This window comes from Pelodiscus sinensis, chromosome 3 (assembly GCF_049634645.1).
Source record: "Pelodiscus sinensis isolate JC-2024 chromosome 3, ASM4963464v1, whole genome shotgun sequence".
In the NCBI taxonomy this organism is placed as follows: Eukaryota; Metazoa; Chordata; order Testudines; family Trionychidae; genus Pelodiscus; species Pelodiscus sinensis.
Genome location: NC_134713.1, coordinates 14,487,373 through 14,501,986, shown reverse-complemented (window position 1 = coordinate 14,501,986; position 14,614 = coordinate 14,487,373). Strand labels below are relative to the sequence as shown.

General features: G+C 45.2%; 1 protein-coding gene across 1 annotated transcript in view; it reads left to right on the top strand.

Annotated features, from left to right (window-relative positions):
• FKBP1B (FKBP prolyl isomerase 1B) overlaps positions 1 to 14,614 on the top strand; it is a 57,452-nt gene that overhangs the window by 38,889 nt on the left and 3,949 nt on the right. The window lies entirely within an intron of this gene.

The following is a 14,614-nucleotide window of genomic DNA, read 5'->3' as shown; positions in this document are numbered from 1 at the left end:
GTTCTAAAGCACAAGAACCACAGTTCCACAATTCACCCTGGTCTACAACTCTCAGGGGTTTCCCCCCTTCATTTTTCAGGCTTCAAGGGATTCAGGCAGTCCTCACTCTTCAGGGAGCAGGTAATAAGAGCTCCATGTCTGTTCTCACTATGTCTTCCTGAATCACCCAAGCTCTCCCTTACCTGGTTTGTCCTGCTCTGAGCCCAGGTGTCCTCTTTTAAAGCTCAGCTGGGATCAGCTGATCAGTGACAGCCGCACTGGCCTTGTTCCTTCTTAAAGGGCCAGTGTCACCCTGTGACAGTGCTGAAATCCAAGAGCAATCTGATTATAAATCACCTGAGACTAAATTCTTTAAGCCAGTGGTTCCCAACCTTTTTTATACTGCGGACTGGCACACTCTTTCAAAATCTTTTGGCAGACCATTGTAGAAACATTTAATTTGCATATTCATTATGGTAATTAATTGTAAGAGGTCACATGTTGTTTTACATTGTATCTGTATGCACACAATACATGTCATTGTAATGGATTTTTTTAAGATTATCCCCCCCAAAGTATTTGCTTTCCACCTTAAAAATCATACATAACACATTGCCAGCTACCCAAAGTATTTTATTTCCAACCACTGTTAAAAATCATACAGAAGATATCACTAGCTAGTCTAGTTAAATAACGTGAAAATATACGACTTACTGATGAGATCACATCATGGGATCATTGGGCTGGTTTGCCCAACGCAAGCAAATTATATCGAGGCATTACTCTTGACAGCGAGACTCGCAGTGCCTATTCCAATGTCTGGTCTTGGTAGCCATCATTGTAGAGAAAACTATTTCACCTAGTTGTGTAGATGGAAACAGTAAAAGGTATTCAGAGCTAGGGTGCTGAGTTCTGGATATTCACTCTTTTTTTTAATCCAGAAGGACAGCATTTATGAGGATGCATTAAACAAAGTTTGAAGTCTTCTGTCACGTCAGCTTAATCAGCTGATCCTCTTGCAGCAGTGGCAAGGATGACTCTTTGTTGGCAAGAAGAAATGGATCGCAGATCCATTCTTTCCTGACTCTCAGGTCTTTTGAATTTGGGAAATACTGCTCAAATGCATCTGAGAGTGACTTCCAAGTGTTCACTTGCTAAATTGGAAAGTCCAACAGCTTCTCCCCAAACAGCTCATGGCAGATATCTTTGGCAGCAGGAAGAATTAGCTCTTCAACAGTTGTAAAAGGCTTTTTAGCTTTGGCAATTTGGTGAGCTACTAGAAACGATTCCTTCAATGTAGCCACATTTGAAGATACACATGGGGCTCGTCTACACTGGCCCCTTTTCCGGAAGGGGCATGTTAATTTCAGCTATCGTAGTAGGGAAATCCGCGGGGGATTTAAATATCCCCCGCGGCATTTAAATAAAAATGTCCGCCGCTTTTTTCCGGCTTTTAGAAAAGCCGGAAAAGAGCGTCTACACTGGCCCCGATCCTCCGGAAAAAGCGCCCTTTTCCGGAGGCTCTTATTCCTACTTCGAAGTAGGAATAAGAGCCTCCGGAAAAGGGCGCTTTTTCCGGAGGATCGGGGCCAGTGTAGACGCTCTTTTCCGGCTTTTCTAAAAGCCGGAAAAAAGCAGCGGACATTTTTATTTAAATGCCGCGGGGGATATTTAAATCCCCCGCGGATTTCCCTACTACGATAGCTGAAATTAACATGCCCCTTCCGGAAAAGGGGCCAGTGTAGACGTAGCCATGTGGTATTGCGAGTTAATTGTTTTTGTCCCTCAAATTTGTTTTTTTCCATTACAAAAAAATCCCTGTTTTTTCTTTGAGAGCAGGATGTTTATACTCTAAGTTCCAAATTAGCTTTGAAGGTTTCATTGCTTCATTGGACAGCGTTTCAGCACATATAACACACAGTGCTTTTGGATCCTGTGAATCGCCACAGGCAGTAAAACCACACTTTAAATACAAAGAGTCATACTTGCGATTGATCATTGCGCTTTTTCAGGGTTTTTTTAGCATTTTCTTGGCATTGTATATCATCTATATTAGACATAGAGTCTAGAATGATTTCCTCTTTTATTTTTCGGAACGTCAATGTCTTTTTTCGCAGAAGCACTCTTTCCAAAAAAGAAATCCATGGAAATTTGCTTGATCATCTTTTAGCCGTTGTATTTGATGGAAGTGACTAGAGACCGTTACCACTGTCCAATTTAAAGAGCTAATAGCACAATCATTGGCTAAGTGAGGACATTCTCACCAAGCCAATCATCAAGGCATGGGCATTGCCTGGCATTTTGCTGTGGCCCGCCAGCCAACGGTTCGCAGCCTGACACCAGTCTGCAGACTAGTGGTTGGAAACCACTGCTTTAAACCTCTTGGGAAGCCCCTTGAAACTCCTGCACTTGCTACTTCAACCACAGAGAAGTGAAAAAGTTATACCCATGAATATTAAAGAAACACTGATTTCAAAACACGCAGTCTAAGACTGTAGCACCGAAATCCACAGAACCATATGCTGACCTCTTTGAAGAGAAGGTTGTTTATGATACCACAGCTGCCTTGGTATTAAGTCTTGGGCTGCTACATAGATCACAAGAGGACACATTAAAAGACACTCATCTGCAAGACTTGCAAAAACCTATCTGCAATGGAGAAGACAAGCAATCCTAAACTGAAGCCATATTGGGCTTTGGAACACATGATTGCCTCACAGTCAGGGCTATTAATAGCAGGGGACAGAATAGTATTCCTCAAAAACAGGAGGCAGTAGCATTTAGATGAGGCATAGCAGGGCAAGGCATGAAAGGAACAAATTCACAAACCAGACAGATAAAACCAGACATCATGCATTGGCCTCGAGTGGCCCAGCACTACTTACAGAAGTATGCAGCATATGTTAAGAACACATGGCAGCCAATCAAAATCATTATGGCCTCAGTAGATTCCTAATACACCAGTGCTCAGATATCTTTGCTTTCAGCAAACATTTGGGGTAACATTAATGATGTAGCAGATGCAGCAATTAGCATATTTATAACTCCAGGTATCCCAAGGAATTAGTGAATGATCTCATTTATCATTCCATTTGTAAGCAAAGAAATGGGCAACACTGGAAGATCTTGGACATTTGCACTTACACTCCACTCCAGGATGCTGGCATGGCATGGCAGAGAGAACCATTGAATAAAGGAATCAGTGTTTAAGAGAATGACAGCATGAAGTAAAGTGCCTCACTCTGCTCTATTTTGGGGGTGGAACTTAACAGGAATGGAGTGCTCCTGAGCAAAACTGCTGTTGCTGAGACTAAATCTTCCCTCATCCTGTCTGTTGCTATCCCAGCACACCAAAGAAAGCTCATGTCTGACTGGAGCCTTTGCAAAAAAGTTAGAAAAAGCACAGTGAGCAGACAGCCATACTCCTACCTGTTTTCCAGCTCAGAGAGAAGAGTCTGCATAGAAACCTGTTTAGCTGGCAACGAGGAAAAATAGTAGATAAATAGGTAAAGAGCCCCATTCATACCATTCTTGGATCTGGACTTCTAATACTCCAGTCATCTGAAGAAGTGGGTTGTGCCCACGAAAGCTCATGATACCATCTACATGTTTTGTTAGTCTTTAAGGTGCTACTAGACTATTTGTTGTTTTTTAAGTCATTCATACCATGTTGAGATACGGGGCGGATGAGAGTGCTGCAGGGCCCAGGGCAGCGCCGCGGGGCCCCGGGCAGCGAAATTTCACAGGGCCCCTCCTTTGACACGGTGCATGTGCGGGGCCTCGGGAAGCGTGGGGCCTGGGGCAGCCGCCCTGCCCTAAATCTGCCGCTGTTGAGATACCTACAGAAAACAGAAGGCATCTCTGACCTGGGGCAAGCTATATCAGTAGGAATACAATGCAGACATCTGCAACAGAGGAATGAACTCAGAGACCGCCTCAGTTGCACAATGGCAATCCTAGCTGGAGCCCAAGCGCCAAGACCCTGCAGGGGGGACCACGAGGGGGGTTTCAGAGCCCAGGCTCCAGCCTGAGCCAGAATATCTACACTGGAATTTTATGTCTGACCTGGGCTCTGAGACTCAGTGCTCTGGGTTTTTTATTGCGGTATAGACATACCCACGGCATACGTTTCCATTTTACACTAAGCCCATTGGCTCAGGACTGAGCCCGGGCCCACCTTCCATCCATACACAAATCAGTCTGACTCAGATCAGCAAGCACGCATGGCCTGGGTCCTAGGAACCTGCTAGGGGAGTGGCCAGAGCCTGAGTCCTGCTGTAACTTAGGTCTAGACCCTCTTATTTTACAATATGATTGCAGCTCAAGCCGCAGACCCAAGTCAGAAGATCTGCACAGTGCAATATGGATGTGCCAACATGACTGAGAGACCTGGGTCCAGCAATTCTAAGTCCAGGTTTACAAAGCAGGGTGGATACTCAATTCCAGGTTTGGAAACACTGAGTCCACAAGCCCGAGTCCCATCGACTTGGGCTCATGATGCCGTGTAGATATCCCCTTGAGGTGTCTGTCCACCCTTGACTGGTCTGTTAGGACCTTACATAAAAGTAGTGACCTATTTCATCCTTCTTCACTGGAAGCTGTATATATTTTTGCAGAAGTGAGGCGAGGGTTCCTGATTTTGTTTGGATGTATTCCTGGAGATTTCGTCACGTGACATAATCTTCAATTAATTATTAATTATTAATCTTTAATTCCTGGAAACGCCCAGCCGCTTGTGGAGGGTTGGCAACCCTGAGGCAGCATGAAGTCCTGTGTGCTCTTATCCCACTGATGCCAGTGATGTCATATTTTATTTTCCAACATGCATCTGTTACAGAGGAAATGGCATGTTATTAACTTTCAGGACATTTGCAGGGGAGAGGATATTGCAGAACACCTTCTACTACTATTATTCAGTGTCCCAGACTAAAAAACAGTTCTGAGGTAACTTCCCAATACAGATCAAAGTGCTGTATGCTCAGTGCTAGTGTTTGACTTCTGCACTGTGCGTGTTTTATGTATGTATGAGATCATGTTTGAACTGCATCGTCTGTCTGACTTATTTAGGTTATTAGTGAGCGTGGTGTACTAACTGTGTCTTCTTTTCAGGTGTGGGCAATCAGCAACTTTTTTTGTAAATTGTAATGGTTTCTTTCTAACATTTTCCTCCCTTTTCTTTCCATGTGTTTGTTTTGCGCTTTGTAAAGAGTATCTCCCTGTTGAGCCCAAATACTTAATAGCTCAGTGGTTGCTAAATCATTTGCAAGGTGTTAGAAGGTTGCTGTTTGTTAGAAACAAGGTTTCTTTCATATTAGAAGCTTAACTGTGTTGTGCATAAAGTAAACTGAATGTGACAAAGAACTTGTCAGCAAGGGAGCTATACGAAGGAGAGTATTCTTAAGACATTCATGTGGGGGAGAGCGATTTAAAAAAAATGCTCCCCAAGGCCAAAATACATGTTATCAGGTTGACACTAAAGGGTAATTTATTAATAATATTTCTTTTCATGGTCAAATTTATTGTCCCTGAATGCAGACAGCCTCTAAATCCAGTACCCTCATTCATAGACATTGACAATCTTTGGGAAGCTTATCACTACAGGTTAAACCTCTAAAATCTTGGGACTCTCTGGTCTGGCAACATCTGTGGTCCAGCAGGACCATGGATATTGCTGGATCAAAGCGCCCTGGCTGGCTAGGTTCAGGGGCTGGGCTGACGGTGGGGAGTAGGGATGTTAAATATCGGTTAATTTAATAGTCGAGTAACCTCATGAATTTTTATTGGTTAATCGACTATCAATAGTCCCCAGGGGCGGAGCCCACAGCCACTGTATCAGAGGCAGCAATGCAGGGTGCCAGGCAGAAGCTGGTCCAATAGGGGAGCCAGTTTAAAAAACAGCTCCCCTTCTGGACCAGCTGCCTGTCGCCCAGTGCTGCTACCTCTGATAAAGAGGCATCAGCATGGGGTGGCAACAGCCCCTGTCTAAGGGGGGGGTCTAAGCTCCTGGACCCAGCTTGAGATGGAAGTCAGCCAGGCGGCCTGCCCACCTGGCTCCTAATATACTTTAAATGTAGAGCACAGCAGGGTTAGGTTCTGAATCCAGCTGGAGCCAGAATTGAGCCGGGCTGCTGGCCAGCCTGCAAAAAATTACTGGCAAGGGTAGGGGGAGGGAAATGCATATAATCTATAGCAATAACCTCTAAGCTTTTGTTTATCAGTTAATCGACTACACTATTACACCCCTACTAGGAAGCACAGCCCCGGCGGCAGCAGGCCTGCTCAGTGAAGAGCACAGTCTCGGTTGGGGATGGTGGCAGGGAGCACAGCCCTGGCCGAAAGCACAGCCCCACCCAGGTTGCAGGCAGCAGGGCTAGTGTCCTGGAGTGCAGCCCCAACCAGGTTGGCACAGCTGGGAGTCCAACCCCGGCCAGGCCTGAGTCAGAGGGGCCTGGCATCCCCATTGTAGTAGGGAGCACAGCCCCTGGCAGGGCGGGGGCGGGGGAGGGGGGGAAGGAGGCCTGGAGGAGAAACAGGGCTGACAGCCAGGAGGTGAGCTTTGACCTCCCCTGATCCAGCAAATTCCATGGTTCGGGACCGCTTAGGTCCTGAGGGTGCCAGAGCAGGGAGGTCCCACCTGTAGCTTTGGCCAAAGGAATTGAGTGTGCAAAGTTGCAGAATGGAGCTTTCAGCAGAGCTTATATTCAGAAGGGATTGCGAACAGTGTGAGGAGGAAATGTGGTGAATCAAAGTGTTACCAATCCCACCCAGAACAATAAGGTGACTGTGGTTCCCAGGGGAGCCAAAACTGTCTCTGTGATACCTTACTGATTACCCATAAGCCAAGCTCCCTTAAGAGGGATGAGTACAGTATAGGCAGGAACCATTTGGTTACATGGTTTACCTCCAGTAATATGTATGTAAACACACAAATCCATAGACATTATCTACCATGTCGTCCCTAAAGTTTGAATTTGGGTCATTTATCCCGCAGGATGCATAACTCTTTCTGCCCAGGTGCCACCGAGGTTATATGACTTTTTGGAACACTGTCATGAAAAGAAGATGTAATAGAATCATTGTCAATTTGTACTAAAAGCATATCCATCATGACTAGTAACTGGAGAAGCTCACACGTGTTCAGATGTATGCACACACATGTACCGCAATGGGAAGATTCCTCAACTGTAGGCATGTGCATCTAAGGAGAAGAGGAAGATCAGGGGGATTAATGTGTGCAAGACAGTGAGATATGGAGACTGAGAAGGAACGGGGGTGGGGTGGGGTGTGTGCTTGTTTATATTGTTATTTTATCTTCTTTGATTAGACGTTAGGGCTACGTCTACACTGCAAGGTTTTTGCACAAAACCAGCTGTTTTTGCGCGAAAACCTGTGGAGCATTCACACCTCAAATGCGCTTTTGCGCAAGTAAATCAACAATTAAACGGCAGAAGAGAGGGCTTTTGCTGATGTAGGTAAACTTCCTTTTACGAGGCATAACTCCTTTTTGCACTACAACTATTGTGCAAAAAGGCAAGTGTGGACACTCCAGAGGGGTTTCTTGCACAAGAAACCCTTATGGGAAAAAGCACAAGTGCTCTGATGGCCATTCTGTGAATGGCCACCAGAGCTTTCTTGCGCAAGAGCGTCCATGCAGTGTGGATGTGCTCTTGAGCAAAAGCACATCAGGTGTGAATGTACTCTTCTGCAAGAAGTTTTTGCAGAAAAACTCTTGCACCAAAGGCTTCTTGCCCAAGAAGCATGTAGTGTAGACGGAGCCTAGAGGTGTTTCCTCTCTCTGGGCCAGGTTCTGCCACTCACTCACATGATGCAGTACCTCACTCCTTAGATAGCCCCAACTTGAATCCTTGCCACACTCCTCAGCTGCTCTTTGTATTCTTCAGCCACTGCAAGGATCTGAACACAGAGCCCAACACAATATAATGTAGTAATATTACTGTATCATCTGCATATTTGATGGTTATTCAGTAGTTGCAAACATTTCTATGGCTGTACATGCTCTAATTAATTTATGGAGATTGCCTATCTCCTAGGACTGGAAGGGACCTTGAAAGGTCATTGAGTCCAGTCCCTTGCCTTCGCAGCAGGACCAAATACTATCCCTGACAAATTTGTGCCCCAAATAGCCTCCACAAGGATTGAGCTCACAACCCTGGGTTTAGCAGGCCAATGCTCAAACCACTGAGCTATCTCTCTCTTCTTCCCTCCCTTCCCCCCCATGAAACCCCTCTGGAGTGTCCACACTTGCCTTTTTGCGCAATAGTTGTAGTGCAAAAAGGAGTTATGCCTCGTAAAAGGAGGTTTACCTACATCAGCAAAAGCCCTCTCTTCTGCCATTTAACCCATATCTGTAAAATATGGATATAAAATGTATTGCACAGTTTCTTTGCATGTCCAATAATGTCCCAGTTAAAATACCCTTACTCCCATAAAGTAACACATTGCTCTGCAGGTCATCCCACTGATTGCAATGGGACTATTCATATAGTAATGCACTCCTCAGTATGAGTAAGGGTAGCAGAATTAAACCCTAAAACAATGTCTTAATTTTATGCCAGGGTGCAGTAGCATAAAGGATCTGTAGCTGTCCTTACAGTTGATATTGAAATCCCGTGAAACTCATTTTGGCCTTGAAGCTAAGTCTACGCTTTCTTTCCTTTTGAAAATGTACTCTATAAAGCAGTTAAGACAGAATAATGACTTCCTATGAAATGAACTAAACATTTGCATGTCATTCCCTTGACTGGGAAGCCAACCAGCATGCCAGGCTCAGACATTTTGTCTTGTGGTGGTGCACAACACTGATATATGGCGCACTGTAATGCATTATTGAATAGTTGTCTATTGAATCTCTGTTGGCTAATGTCAACTGCGTATTAAATAATTGATTGTGTTGCTCTCCCTCGACATTCAGTATATATAATACAGGAAGGAAAGCAAAGCGGTGAAGCTGCCTGCACTTGCCTTTTAAATATCAACCCTGATTGAAATATATAGTGGCAGCAGGAGCTCAAAAGTAACCATTAGTCTTTACCACTCCTGTAAAGTGAGTTAGTAATTGTCTGTCACGGCACCAAATGCCAATACAATAATGATACCTTTGTAAAACAAGACAGAGTTCCTGGCACAGGATTGGTCTCCATCAGCAGGCCCTTAGGGCATAGCATGTTGCCTCCCCTTGCACAAACTTCTCTAAAAAATACTTAAGAATTTTTCTTAGGTGACTATAAACTGGCGGAACAACTCAGTGGTGAAGAATAGTCACAGCCAGCAAATCCTTTTCCCACAAAAGATCATGTTTATTACTGGGGGTAAAAACATTAACCTACGCAGGGAAGGAAATAGAAGGCTTCTTGGGTGGGATTTCATGCCCAGACTACACTTTCAGGTGTGGTGCCTGTCCTTCTCACAAGCATTCTCCCCTCGCTATCTCCCAAGTGGTGCTTTCCAAGTGCCAAAGGCCAAATATAGGACAGAATCAATGTGTGACAAAGATACACAGAGACATTATAGATAAGCGATGGAAATATGTTCTTTAAAGGTGCGTATGCCCAGCCTGTCCTGCATAAAGGAGTGTTGTTTTTCCTGTTTCCCCATGTCTCCACTGTAAATTGAGCCAGGTAATATCTCAGAGGACAATGAAAAGTATAAGCGACGAGGAGTCCTGTGGCACCTTATAGACTAACTGAAGTGTAGGAACATAAGCTTTCGTGGGCAAAGACCCACTTCGTCAGATGCATCTGACGAAGTGGGTCTTTGCCCACGAAAGCTTATGCTCCTACACCTCAGTTAGTCTATAAGGTGCTACAGGACTCCTCGTCGCTTTTGCAGATTCAGACTAACACGGCTACCCCTCTGATAATGAAAAGTATATTTACCTATAAGGTAACAAAACTACCAAGCTAAATAAGTGGGTAATGGAGCCTGCACCTCCTTCCCCCAGCAAACCTTCCTGTCCCATGAAACAGAGACACTTTGGGAAATGTAAACAGAGGCTGAAAGCCATTTTGGCATTCATCACGTAGGGCACAAAGTGGGGGCTCATCAAAAGTGGATCCTCTTGCTTCAAAGCCAGAGCAGCTAGAACTGACCGTAGGTGAGAAACCTGCTTAGACAAAGATTGTAACTTGCTGAAGTTAAGCTTTAGTCACTGGAAAAACATGTGTTGTTGTGTTGTGTTTGTAATCATATCTGTGTCTTCTACTCTTTAACATCTGTTTTTGTTGATAAACTTACTCTGCTTTTATTACAGAACTAACTCAGTGCTCTGTGTTAAACTGAAGGGTGAAGCCCTCAACTAAACTAACCAGCTCGGATGTGCTCGGTCTCTTTGGAGACAGTGGGAACTTAAAACTTCTGTGACTATCCAGTCAGAGGGATGGACACCGTAGGGGAGATGGCATGGGGAAACCTGGGACTGGAAAACTGTTGGTGTCACTCAGCAAAGAGTGGCTGGTGGAAGTCAAGATGAGACCATGTGCTGTGAGCAGGCTGCTGATGCCAGCACTATGAGCTAAAGCTGCACAGCACAGAAGCACCCAGGATTGCAGGCAGGTGATAACAGACCCCTTTACATGGCATCACATAGACTAAAGTGGATAGTCACCAAGTTGGATTTAGTAGGACAATTCCTATCATCATAAAATTGGTTTACATTTAAACATCCAAAGGTGTGAGCATCATTGGAATAAGCTAATATTGCCCTGAAGTCTAGAGCTTCATCCCCACTAATTAACATGGAGACTTTTCATTCTTTTCTTTCTCCCTGGCATTTGATAAATAATATTTGTCCTAAGGAAAAGAGATTTGTAACTGTTTTCATTGGGACAGTTACAGCTGACGCCTTTCACCAGGAGATAAAACTCGATTGATCATGTAGTGGATCAGTTATTGAAGCCTTATCACTAAGGGCATGCTACACTGCAGGGCAAAAGTCAAATTAAGCTACGAAACTTCAGTTATATCAATTGCGTAGCTGAAGTCGAAATAGCTTAATTTGGTTGCTTGCTCTGTCTACACAGCAGGAAGTCGAAGGAAGAACACTCTTCCTTTGACTTCTCTTACTCCTCATGAAATGAGGGTTATAGGAGTTGGAGTAAGAAGCCTTCCAGCTCACCGTTATTTTGAAATAGTGGCTTGCTGCGTAGAAGCGCATTTTGCTATTTCTAAATAACATCAGTTACTCTGAAATAACACTGCTCTGTAGACGTACCGGAACAGTATATTTTCCCAAGTTGAGTCATAAAGTCATCTTTCCCTAATATATCTTTCTGTGACTTTCCTTTTCACTTGATAAAGTTGTCATCAACTAGAAACTTTCTCAGGTCTTTGCTTGTCCGTGTTACAAAGAAATACTTGTGTTCTGCAGTAATGGCCCCAACACTACAGTAGTGTAAGCTGTTGTGTTTTGGACTATTGTTGCACAATGCTGTATCATTTTTATGAGGGGGCATTTGCAACTTCTTTAACTGGAAGCCTGCTACAGTAAGTTACCCTTATACAAAAGACAGTTGAAATTACCGTATTTTCCGGCGTATAGGGCGACTGGGCGTATAAGACGACCCCCTATCTTTTTAATTAAAAGATAGGGTTTCATCTTATACCCCAGCGCCCCTCCGCCTCCTTTGCTCCCGGTGTCCCTGGTCTGCTGGAGATGGTCCCCAGCAGACCAGAGGCACCGGGAGCAAAGCCGCCAGGAGCGCCTGGGCTCGCCCCCCCCCCCCCCCCGCCGGAGCCCCTCCGCGGCTTTGAAAGCCTCGGGGGAAGCCGGCGGCGGGGCATCCCAGGCGCGCATGGGCTGCCCGCCCGCCGGAGCCCCTCCGCGGCTTTGAAAGCCTCGGGGGAAGCCGGCGGCGGGGCATCCCAGGCGCGCATGGGCTGCCCCCCCTCCGGAGCCCCTCCGCGCCGCGCGGAGGGGCTCCGGAGGGGGGGCAGCCCATGCGCGCCTGGGATGCCCCGCCGCCGGCTTCCCCCGAGGCTTTCAAAGCCGCGGAGGGGCTCCGGCGGGCGGGCAGCCCATGCGCGCCTGGGATGCCCCGCCGCCGGCTTCCCCCGAGGCTTTCAAAGCCGCAGAGGGGCTCCGGCGGCGGGGCATCCGGCGTACAAGACGACCCCCGATTTTTGGGGGATGTTTTTTAACTTCAGAGGTCGTCTTGTACACCGGAATATACGGTACATGATGATGTAATGTTGTATAAAGGTTTTATTGAACAGCCTTTCCCAGTAGAAGCTTTGTGTGTATTCATAATATATATGTGTTGAAAGACTTAATAAATATGTTTTGTAGGAGAGAGTTACTGTTGTCAGTAAGAATGTGCATGGTGGAATTTTGTTTTTGCTATGTGGAAGCATAAACTGTAAGGTTAATAGAGTATTCATATAAATGTCCTTACTTGGTGATTTTTGTCATGTTTAATGCTGTGCCCTTGTCATTCTTTTTATGAAGGTTACCTGTATAAAAGAGAGGGAATACATTTTGTTGTAATATTGCATAAAGGTTTTACTGCTTCATGTTGAATGGACACATTTGTGTATATCTAAACTTTTATATTTGCAGCCTTAATCCTGATAAAGAAAGAAACTGTAGAAGTCAAAGGGCAATTTTTTGTCAGTTACTCTGGTGCAGATAGGCAGTAAAAAGTCAACAGGACAGCAGTGGCCAGCCCTGGCTACTGGCTCAGCACCCACATCTGTTACCTTATTTTCACTAAAGACCAACCAAGAGTTACATTTCTATTGCTTTTATTAAATGCCACTGTTGAATTAAACGGAAAAGGGATTGAACCCTCTCTCACACATACATCCATAAACTCATATACTCACACACTTATGCAAGAGATGAGTTGCACAGAGACGGCAAAAGAAGTCAAGGCATGGTGAGTCCAGTGTGTCTGAGACACACTGGTAGTGTCTGCCTGTAGTCAGCGATGCGGACCGGCGAGCTGATCGTACAGCCTGTTGTCTGTGTGCTCCCTTCTTTTATTGCACTGTCCAGGTGGCTCCAGTCAGGTACACAGTGTTCCTTTTCCATGCCCGTCACCAAGAAGCCCGCCCCTTAGTCCCCTCTCAGATATATCAAGTTCTTCCTTAGAAGTTTAGTTTCTCTCAGATATATCAAGTTCTTCCTTCGTTTTCATGGCACCTCTGCATTTGCTTTTCTCATGCATAGGCAGATTCTATCAGACATCAATGGGCTTCTGTGTCCATCTGGCCTTTGTCTTCGAGTGACTAAGGGGTTAATTCTGTACCTAGCAAGGTATCGGGTGGTCAGCTAATAACAATTCAGGTAGGAATTTCAAACGGGAAAAGGGGTTTTATCTCTCTCTTCTTTGTTTGAGAGGTAGAACAGTTTCTTCCAAGACTGAGGGAGGTGGGAGACACTTCTCTCTCCAAGGATGGACTTCTTAAAATGTGTAAGTAGGGAAAAGTTTAGCTAGTCCGTCAGGATTTGTTGTTTTCCTTTTGGGGATTTGGAAATAACGTCTGAGCTGTTAATTGTGTTGTTTTTTTCTTTGTAACTAAGTTTTAGCCCGTGGGTTTCTCTGAATATCTATATCAATTGGTGGCTCTTTCCATCTAGCCACTTTACTATGCTTGCAACTGTAGTTTTGTTTTGATAAGAAAGGATTGTTTTCTTTTCCAATTAACTGGCATTGGTTGATTGTTGTGTCCTTTGACTCAGTGCCTACTTACAAGGGAAGAGTCCATTGTTGTCTGTGAATTCCCTCTGTTTTTCTCAACTCCAAGTAAAATGGAGGTTGGGGCAGGGGGAGAGTTTTACCTTAGGGAGGAGATTTCCCAAGTGATCTCTTCCCTAGTTTTCTTCGAATTACTTGGGTGATGGCAGTGGATCCCCCAAAATCCAGGTCTTAGGATTTTGGGGGGAAGTTTTTGTACCAGAGCCTGTAAAGGCAAGGCTTTAGAGTGCTCTTGCAGGCTCCCACTTCTGCATTCGTTGTGCCAGAGTGGGGAACAGCCTTCACAACCTTATACTGAAACTTACATTTACATTATTCTGTGTTGGGCAGGGGCTTTACACAACATCCTGCTGCACTTAACCTACAGGGAGCTCACAGTGCTGGTGGACCGGTGATTGCCATGCTCTGACTTCCCTGTTTTGGCCTTTGCCTGGGAACCCCACTGACCATGCTGGCTAGGCACCTGCATTAAAGGAGGGCCCCACTCTTTTCCTGTGAGCCCAACACCCATAAACCCATCATTCCATCCCAAGGTCTATGAGAACTGGGAAAGGGGATGAGGTGTCGAATGCCACTACTTTTTGTAGAAGCAAGCTCACTCCTCCCCGATAAGGTTACTGGCACAACTGAAAATTGTTTGGTGCTCTGGATTCCCATCAGGCCTGCGCAGTGTTATTGAACAGCATTGTGAGCTGAGATGGGAGGTGCTTTAAGACCTTATTATAACTATTGCTCAAAACTATTGCTTCTGCTTTATTACTCGCGTTCTGCCGAGTCTAGGCTGTTCAGTTCCTTGTGTTGCCTTTGGAAACTATGTGGAGGCCCAGTTGCTTTTGTTTCTTAGCTAAGAGAGATGTGCTATGACAAAATTTGAAAACCTCTGCTTTAGGGATGAGCCATTGGACCAGGCGACAGAAGAT